Below are 10,300 nucleotides of genomic sequence, written 5' to 3' on the forward strand. Positions count from 1 at the left end.
AGGGAACACGAAGCAGGAATAATGGCTTGAAACCTGCTTCCAGGAGACCGGGAGACCTAGTCTGAGGCAGCTTTGCTGTATCAAACCCCGAGTCTCCCCTGGTGTGCCGTGCAGTAGCCTGAAGCCTAGTCTCCTGAAAGCAAGTTTCAAGTGGCTTAGTCTTCCCTCAGCTTTAGTCTTATCACCTACACTGTCCCTTTCCCCTTGTTTAATGTTTTTGTACTTTTTTGTCTCTGTGGATTATACCTTTCTCTCTCTTTGCCTGCTACAAGGACAGGACAGCTAAGACATCACTTCCCAAACTATGAACTGCTCTAGAAATACACAGTAATTAGAGACAGGCCATGCAAAGTATTACCCTTCACCTGTGTGTGGATGGCAGTACATTCCAATGATTCAGTGCAGAATGTGAATATGCTGTGTTGTAGGAATGTGAACTTGGCAGAGAATGCGAAAGGTCACTCTGAGTACATTTTAAAACATCAATATCTTCTTTTGAATAACCTGAGGCCTGCTTACCAAGAAACTGGTTTCTTACAGAGAAATGGAAGCAGTTCTGCTTTGAGCCTCCTTATTGTCAGTTAAAGGTCAACGCAAAATCTTTCTCACAATTTCTTTTCACTGAAAACCCCCCCCAGTGTAAATACCATTTAGAAAATACAGAGGGGAAGTGTTCCGCTGTATCTCTTAACATTCTACGATAACAGACAGGACAGAACTTCAAGATTCAGAAAAAACCTTGAGTCCACTGCAGCTGAAGATTTGTGTTGATGTCTTAACATCTCATAGATCTCAGCTGCTGTTCTAAAGTGGTGCTTTACTGTTCCACTGATGGATTGCATGTATTTCATTGTAATTCATTTTTTAATCATGAGTAAAACACAATGGACCTGACTGAACGCTGTGGGCATGTTGCCCGTCTCATACATTTGCTATGGAATTGGTCATTTCCCTGCAGTTTGCCCATAGTGGAAAATATAGGCCAATATACAGTATTTATGTATTGTGGTAACTCATGAAATGTGCCTTGGCTTAAAAAAGAGTTTAGCACACTAATATTCCCAGTCTATAGTAGAGTTTAGCACACTAATATTCCCAGTCTATAGTAGAGTTTAGCACACTAATATTCCTAGTCTGTAGTAGAGTTTAGCACACTAATATTCCCAGTAGATAGTAGAGTTTAGCACACTAATATTCCCAGTAGATAGTAGAGTTTAGCACACTAATATTCCCAGTCTATAGTAGAGTTTAGCACACTAATATTCCCAGTAGATAGTAGAGTTTAGCACACTAATATTCCCAGTCTATAGTAGAGTTTAGCACACTAATATTCCCAGTAGATAGTAGAGTTTAGCACACTAATATTCCCAGTAGATAGTAGAGTTTAGCACACTAATATTCCCAGTCTATAGTAGAGTTTAGCACACTAATATTCCCAGTCTATAGTAGAGTTTAGCACACTAATATTCCCAGTCTATAGTAGAGTTTAGCACACTAATATTCCCAGTCTATAGTAGAGTTTAGCACACTAATATTCCCAGTAGATAGTAGAGTTTAGCACACTAATATTCCCAGTAGATAGTAGAGTTTAGCACACTAAAATTCCCAGTCTATAGTAAAGAGTTTAGCACACTTTATCTATATTAAGCACAAGTGCCTGTACTGTTTTTAACTATTGCAATGCATCAGCACTGTGTGTTATCAGCTCACTGCGACCTTTGCCCTTTGCAGACCTTTCTTCCTTGAACTCTGACCCCTGACGAACCCAGATTTAATTCCATCTAGTTATTTGAGAACCCCCTTCCCCTCCCAACCCCCACCCCCCACAGCACGCATTTCAGCACAGGAATCCCTTAACCTTTAACCTCAGCAAAATCCAGGATGACCTGCCCTTTAATCTCGGAGGCCTCGAGTGCATCTCATGAAACATTTTACAACTGGGCTCTGTTCACAAAACAATAAGGACTGTTTTAAGAAATGTTTTGCTAAGGACTGTTTTAAGCCTATTTTTGGATTCATGAAATCAAGTTTGCATTTCATGTTTACACCCTCTTAAAAAAACAGTCCTTAAAAAGACATTCTATGAAAGTGTCTTTAAAATTGTTGTGAACGGGACCTGTTGTTTCAGAGCATTCAGTATGAATCTCATTTCCTATACGTAACAGTGCAGCACATTCAGAAGCCTTCAGCAACGTTTGTTTTCTTGTTTTAACAAACCTTGAATGCAAACTCTCCTGAGAACCTGTGCAACGAACGTACAAAGCAGAACACACGTCTGTATGTAACTGTGGTGCAATGAGCAGTGAGCAGCAGTGTGGAGTAGTGGTCAGGGCTCTGGACTCTTGACTGGAGGGTCGTGGGTTCAATCCCAGGTGGGGGACACTGCTGCTGTACCCTTGTGCAACATACTTTACCTAGATTGCTCCAGTAAAAACCCAACTGTATAAAAGGGTAATTGTAAGTAAAAATAATGTGATATCTTGTAACAATTGTAAGTCACTCTGGATAAGGGCGTCTGCTAAGAAATAAAAATAAATAATAATAACATGTAGGACACCCCAAAAACTACAGTTCTGCATTTCGGTACATTTGTCAAATTAGCTGGCTGAGTAAGTTGCTAAATAAATGAATACATACATAATTGCAGTCAGCTGCAAATAAAGATTCACAATACACAGTTATGCAATGATAAACAGCCCAAGTTCTACTAGTGAAAGGAAAGGGTTAAAACAATGAGGTGTTGCAGTATACTGGCAACACTGGGCAGCTTACTTGTATAAACAGCCCAGCACAGCCCAGTGTCTTTTGTGTAAAGTAGTTGGAAAATTGTTTCTGATAAACTTTTCACAGAAAAACATGGTGCTAAATATGACGTTTTTAAAAAGGTTGAAAAAATGGATTAGTTGTCAAAAGGAATACAAGGGTATGAATGTGTTTGAGTTACATTATTTTGTGTTACGTTTTGGAAATTCCCCTGAACACAGCTTATTATTTGTGTTCCCACAGGGGTTTAGAGCACAGCATAGCATTTGAAAACATCATCAGTGGCATTTTGCAGGGACTCTTCCCAATCCAATTCAATTATGCTAAGTGGCAGATTAATACTCTTCAATTAAACCACAGAGAACGGGCCAAAGTTTGATCAAATAAAAACTTTAGAGGAGCATGTTTCATTACAAAAGCTGCATGGTGCAGTGGTTAAAGAAAGAGTTTGTAACTAAGAGACTGTTGGTTCAAATCCGAGCTCAGCCACAGATTCATTGTGTGATCCTGAGCAAGTCACTTACTCTCCTTGTGCTCCATCTTTCAGGTGAGACGTTGCTGACGTAACTGTGCAGCTGATGCATAATTCACATGCACTGGTCTCTGTGAGTTGCCTTGGATAAAGGTGTCTGCTAAATAAAAGTGGAACCCGCCTAATTTTTTCAACTTGAAATAATTCGGCAACCTAATTTTAAAAAAATAAGTTCAATGATGTTCCCTCACCACTGCAATTCCCCTCACAGCTCAGGAGAACTGCAGGTGAGAGCGAGCTACTGCCCTCTAGAGAACAGAGGCCAGCCCTGCAGGTGAGAGCGAGCTACCGCCCTCTAGAGGACAGAGGCCAGCCCTGCAGGTGAGAGCAAGCTACCGCCCTCTAGAGGACAGAGGCCAGCCCTGCAGGTGGGAGCGAGCTACCGCCCTCTAGAGGACAGAGGCCAGCCCTGCAGGTGGAGCTCACCAGACGCCTGGCCAGTAGGGTTCGCTGTAGCACGGTTTTTGCCTCACTAACCTGCGGGAGCACCAGATCCAATGCAACACTCTCCGGGATCTCCAGCGCAGACCAACGACTTCGCACAGACATATGGAATCTTCTAAATGGACATTCAAGTTACTGTGTTATAAAATAGGCCTTGCAACATACAGCACATCATTCAACCAATCAAAAGCTTTTATCCAGATGAGTCAATTGAGAACAAATTCCCCATTTACAATGAGGACCTGGCAAGAGGCTCCCACCCCACAGCAAACAACATGAAACACAATGAACAAGGAGTGAACAACACATCATCAATCAGAAAGCACAAAACTCAGCAGGACCTAGCAGGTACAGATGTAGTAAAATGTGAAGAAACATGTCTTTGTCTGTGTCTGGAGAAAATGTGAAAACCTATATTTAATCAAAAACACCCTTGTTAATGATTAATCAGTATAAATAAACACCTAATACCATTAATCAAAATGTCCTTCAATAATACCGCAGTACTGAACATACCATAATCAAAGCCTCCTGGTTTAGCAGATGCACGATTGAATACAATTCGTTTTTAGACAGGCAGTCAAATCAAAAAGGGTTGGAAGATAAGGGGTTAAGAAATCCCTCACATAGTCATGCTCTTCCTGCTTACACCCTGTGTGTTCCAGTTTAAAGAGTTCATCTCTTCATTATTCACATGCCTGTCCTGTTCAGATAAACAGCTGTGGACTTTGAACTGCAGCACCTGATTATCTACCTATCTACACAAAGGGATGCCAGTCAGTGAGCCAGCAGACATCGAACCCTGAACCCCACGCTGGTCTTCCTGTTCAACAGGAAGAGTGAAGGGCAGAGACAGACGAGGTCACTGGCACGCAAGCGCATGGACTTCAGTACAGTACCTTTGCACTGACACACCAGGGCCATTGGCTGAGTCACTGAAACAGACTGTGGATGAACTGTGTTACTTAGTAACAAGTTCAATGTGCTGTTTCTGTTGTACCCTACAGACCACAGGCATGATGCAGAGGTAGGTACATGTGCTGAAACCAGGAGCAAGTTGCCAAAACAACATATATTTATCAGTGAGGGATTCTTTAGTAATACCATTATATTATATTATATATTATATATTATATTATATATTGTACCCTTTAAAAAACTAGCCAGTAAAAAAAGCTCAAAACTGGAAGTTAAACGTGTTTAAAGGCACCTTTAAAGATGGTACTGCAATAATGTTGACATTTCTTTTGAATTAGTTTAGAAAAAGGAGGAGACACAGAGAATTCCAAACCAGCACACAGCTCTCTATCCAAGCAAAATCACTCATCAATCACTAGAAATATTACACATTGATATGGGATATTAAGATGAACGAGCTAATTATTCAGATAGAGCGGTTCAGTTATATATCACTTGTTTTCAATACATGAACACAATGTGTTAACATGTTAATTGATAACAGTTAAACTAAACCAAAAAAAGTTCCTTTAAAATAAAGTAAAACAAGAAAACTATTTTAAAATGAGTCCCATTTCATTTCTAAAAGGGGGGGGGGGGGGGGCTGACAAACCTATCAAACCAAGCTTTATATTTTTAATGCAACAAACAAAACTAAAAAGAAGGACGTGGTCAGTGGAGCAGAACGTCTTGAGAAGATGCATTGCCAGTCTGTGCTGCTGATCAGTAGGAGGATTCATGGTTTATAGAGAGCCAGCTGAGATACAGTCTGGCAATGAGTTTGGATCGACCCATTCACACAGCAGTAAGAGTACATATTACTAACAGATAATTGATAGCTGTCTTCAGTAAACAGAGCTGACAGTCCTCCTGCCTCTGCATGGAAATGCTCAGTTAGTCTGAACAGCAGTGTATCGAAACACCACCATTGTCTGTTTGGACCTCCTTATCCTTATCTTGTGATCTCCACAGCAGTTTGAACTGCAGAGTTCCTGAAGTAATTGATCTTGTGATCTCGACATGAAACACACACTCTTTATTGTATTCCACTGTCCTTGATGAGCCACCATATTACAGGGCTGGCACTGTTCTGTGCACAGCGTGGCTCATTTGCACAAATCCCGTCTTCAAATGTCCGGCCCCTTTGTGCCGACCTGTCTGTTTCTGTACATGTGAAATGTGTTTGGAGAGATGAGATCCACTCACAGGGACAGACAGAGGAGCCAGTGGAGTGTGTGAGCGTCTGGTGTCCAGCGCCAGTCCTTCTTAATGACTGCCCTGCACGTTTCCCCTTCACACAGACAAAGACAGCTTGTTTGGAGGAGCACACACGCACAGCCGAGGCAGCCCAGGCCATCTTAAGACTGAGAGGAACCCAGCTATTACCATCCAGTTAACCCCAAACCAAAAGAGACATTGCAATGAAGCAATGATGACGCAAAGATAATATAATTGTTGAGTGCTAACAAAGGGGTCGGGTTTCACATACCATGCAGGCATTCACAATGATGATCCACTGGAGCAGTGAGATGCCGTGTCAGTGTTAGTGTGTTGCTGAACCAGGCATTCACAATGATGATTCACTGGAGCAGTGAGATGCCGTGTCAGTGTTAGTGTGCTGCTGAACCAGGCATTCACAATGATGATCCACTGGAGCAGTGAGATGCCGTGTCAGTGTTAGTGTTCTGCTGAACCAGGCATTCACAATGATGATCCACTGGAGCAGTGAGATGCCGTGTCAGTGTTAGTGTGCTGCTGAACCAGGCATTCACAATGATGATCCACTGGAGCAGTGAGATGCCGTGTCAGTGTTAGTGTTCTGCTGAACCAGGCATTCACAATGATGATCCACTGGAGCAGTGAGATGCCGTGTCAGTGTTAGTGTGCTGCTGAACCAGGCATTCACAATGATGATCCACTGGAGCAGTGAGATGCCGTGTCAGTGTTAGTGTTCTGCTGAACCAGGCATTCACAATGATGATCCACTGGAGCAGTGAGATGCCGTGTCAGTGTTAGTGTGCTGCTGAACCAGGCATTCACAATGATGATCCACTGGAGCAGTGAGATGCCGTGTCAGTGTTAGTGTGCTGCTGAACCAGGCATTCACAATGATGATCCACTGGAGCAGTGAGATGCCGTGTCAGTGTTAGTGTGCTGCTGAACCAGGCCTGCCATGAATATGAGTTTCAAATCCATTGCTCTGGCAATGCTGCTAATGGTCTGTTAATGGCTCTGCAGGGTAATCCAGTGCAAAACAACACTGTGACCTTTTCAGTCCTGGGTGCCATGACAACGCAGTAAGTGAAACGCACCCAACCCTTTTCCCCTTGCAATAACTCAAGAGCTTTCGTCTAGCAGCTATTCAAAACTAGACATGCAGGGCAGGCAGCATTCTCTTTTTCTTTGTTGTTGTTTGTTGCTACATGACTGTAATAAATGATATTAACAACGACAGACCATGTTCATTTCAGCTTGACAACAGATCCAAAAAAAAGAAGACTATGGCGATGAGCAATGTATCGTATTACAGTGGAAAACATAAGATGAGAAGGATTCCAGGGCAGCACGTTGTTATCGGTGCAGTCAGGGCAGCATGGAGACCCTGGCATTGACATTCTCAAGATACTCATTCATGCATGGCTTGTTTCTTTTGAAAATATCTTTTTTGCTGTGTTTTTGTTTTGGTAACACTTTAAGTGTCTCTAATTACAGGGTTTTTTTCATTGCTGCTAATACACGTACACTTACACATAATTACAGTACAGTGTTATTATGCATAGTTACAATGTTCTTAATGTGGAAATCATTTTGCATATTTAAGCACACAATTGTATCAGAAAAGGGTTAGGGTTAGATTTGGAGTTAGGGTTAGGTTTGGAGTTAGGGTTAGGGTTATGGTTAGGGTTAGGGTTAGGTTTGGAGTTAGGGTTAGGGTTAGGGTTAGGGTTAGGGTTATGATTAGAGTTAGGGTTAGGATTATATCGTGCTTAAAGATTTCCACATGAAGCACATTGTAACTATGCATAATAACATTGTAATTGTGTGTAAGCACACATGTATTTACTAGGTAACTACTCTGTAGCTCCACAGAACCGGTAATTAGAGACACTTCATGTAAAGTGGTACCTTTTTTTCTGTACTTTGCTCTCTATGAAAAGTGGGTCACTGATCATCAACGTGCTGTATGCATGTCATATGAAATGTAAGCTGTGCTAGATCAGATCACATTTGTATATCTACAGGACGTTATTGTGTTCTTCATTATCCCTCTTGCATTGTCGGTGTGTCTTGCTGTCCTACTTTGTAGCCTTTCACTAAGCCAGTGTTGTTTCATGGGTGGGCAGTCAGGGTGGAGCCGTTTTCTTCTTCATTCATTTCCATATCTGATATGATCTCTAAAGCATCTTCCCTTTAGTGTTTTTAATGGTTCAGTGAAATCCAAAACAATGCTTCTAACAACTAACCTACGTTATCCCTTAGAAAAGCTCACAATGGCAGTGCTGCAGTTTTCCCATGGTTATACGATGCATTTACCATGTGTAACCTGGCGGAGGCTGGGCGCGACCCAGCGACCCCGACACTGCATGCAAGCATCTTAACCACAGCTTTTATAAGGGATGAGTCTTCCTGAATCAGTGTCGTTTCCAGCTCCTGATTCCTGATCCAGGCATGATGTATCAGAGTCTTCCTGAATCAGTGTCGTTTCCAGCTCCTGATTCCTGATCCAGGCATGATGTATCAGAGTATTCCTGAATCAGTGTCGTTTCCAGCTCCTGATTCCTGATCCAGGCATGATGTATCAGAGTCTTCCTGAATCAGTGTCATTTCCAGCTCCTGATTCCTGATCCAGGCATGATGTAAGAGTATTCCTGAATCAGTGTCGTTTCCAGCTCCTGATTCCTGATCCAGGCATGATGTATCAGAGTCTTCCTGAATCAGTGTCGTTTCCAGCTCCTGATTCCTGATCCAGGCATGATGTATCAGAGTCTTCCTGAATCAGTGTCGTTTCCAGCTCCTGATTCCTGATCCAGGCATGATGTAAGAGTATTCCTGAATCAGTGTCGTTTCCAGCTCCTGATTCCTGATCCAGGCATGATGTATCAGAGTCTTCCTGAATCAGTGTCGTTTCCAGCTCCTGATTCCTGATCCAGGCATGATGTATCAGAGTCTTCCTGAATCAGTGTCGTTTCCAGCTCCTGATTCCTGATCCAGGCATGATGTATCAGAGTATTCCTGAATCAGTGTCGTTTCCAGCTCCTGATTCCTGATCCAGGCATGATGTATCAGAGTCTTCCTGAATCAGTGTCGTTTCCAGCTCCTGATTCCTGATCCAGGCATGATGTATCAGAGTATTCCCAGAGAAAGCTGGAAGAGGTCATGGAGTGGCACAGCTGTTAAATGATAACCAGGGTTTAAAAATCAATTTCCATACCTATAAAGCAGCACTGTTACTGACCCCTGTTTCTTGGGTTGAAGATCTTTGGGGTCTCTTTTGTCTTGGGTGGGGTGAATGTGTCCCCATTTTTTAAAGAAAGAACATAAGAAGAAATAAGAAAGTTTACAAACAAGTGGAGGCCATTCAGCCCATCTTGCTCGTTTGGTTGTTAGTAGCTTATTGATCCCAGAATCTCATCAGCAGCTTTTTGAAGGATCCCAGGGTGTCAGCTTCAACAACATTACTGGGGAGTTGGATCCAGACCCTCACAATTCTCTGTGTAAAAAAGTGCCTCCTATTTTCTGTTCTGAATGCCCCTTTATCTAATCTCCATTTGTGACCCCTGGTCCTTGTTTCTTTCTGACTACTTTGATGACTACAGTATTTTGCTCCTATAAGATTAATAGGACTTCAAATGTCTTCAAAGTGGATGTTTCACAAGCTGCTTTTGTACTTCTCTCCCCAGCGTTTTCATCTGGAAATGAACAAAGCCATCAGAAACGTTTCTTTCAAACACATTCATTTCACAGGCGCTGATTTGCACTTCACTACATCATGTTTCCTCCGGTCAGGTATTCCACTGCCAGTCTGGGTCATAACAGTCAAGCAGTCAATAGGGTTCAGTATACGATACAGATATTCAGATATTCATACAGTGACTATTTACCTTCTAAAATGTCCTTCAGACTCACCCTCATCCCATCCTTTAAGAACTGGCTATATGATTGTGCTCTTATTAAATACAGTTATATTTTAGTTAATTAATTGGATTTGAAGAAACATGCACGCTTGCCTAAAGTGCAATTAATATACCACTGTTTAATCAAGGCATGCAGAACAATTAAGCTGCTTAAGATGACTGGGTTGTCAATTTCAGTAGGGTTAATTAAGCAGCAGCAGCACCCAGCTCTGTATCTATAGCTGTGTCTCATGCACTATACTGGTGTGCTGCCCTGCTGTACAGTCTATTTTTATATTACTTCCAACAGCTTAGCTGTGATCACATAATATTGCTTCAAACAAGTTTCACACACAGGCAGGCAGGCAGCACGTAGCAGCCGTATGCAAGCAAGCAAGCAGAGGACACAGGACTCACGGAGCAGCCTCAGCAAGGTGAAGCAGGTCAAGCTGATTACCTCCTCCAGCTTTGGCAAGCGCAGAGCTCTGCC

This window comes from Acipenser ruthenus, chromosome 9, assembly GCF_902713425.1.
Source record: "Acipenser ruthenus chromosome 9, fAciRut3.2 maternal haplotype, whole genome shotgun sequence".
NCBI classification, from domain to species: domain Eukaryota; kingdom Metazoa; phylum Chordata; class Actinopteri; order Acipenseriformes; family Acipenseridae; genus Acipenser; species Acipenser ruthenus.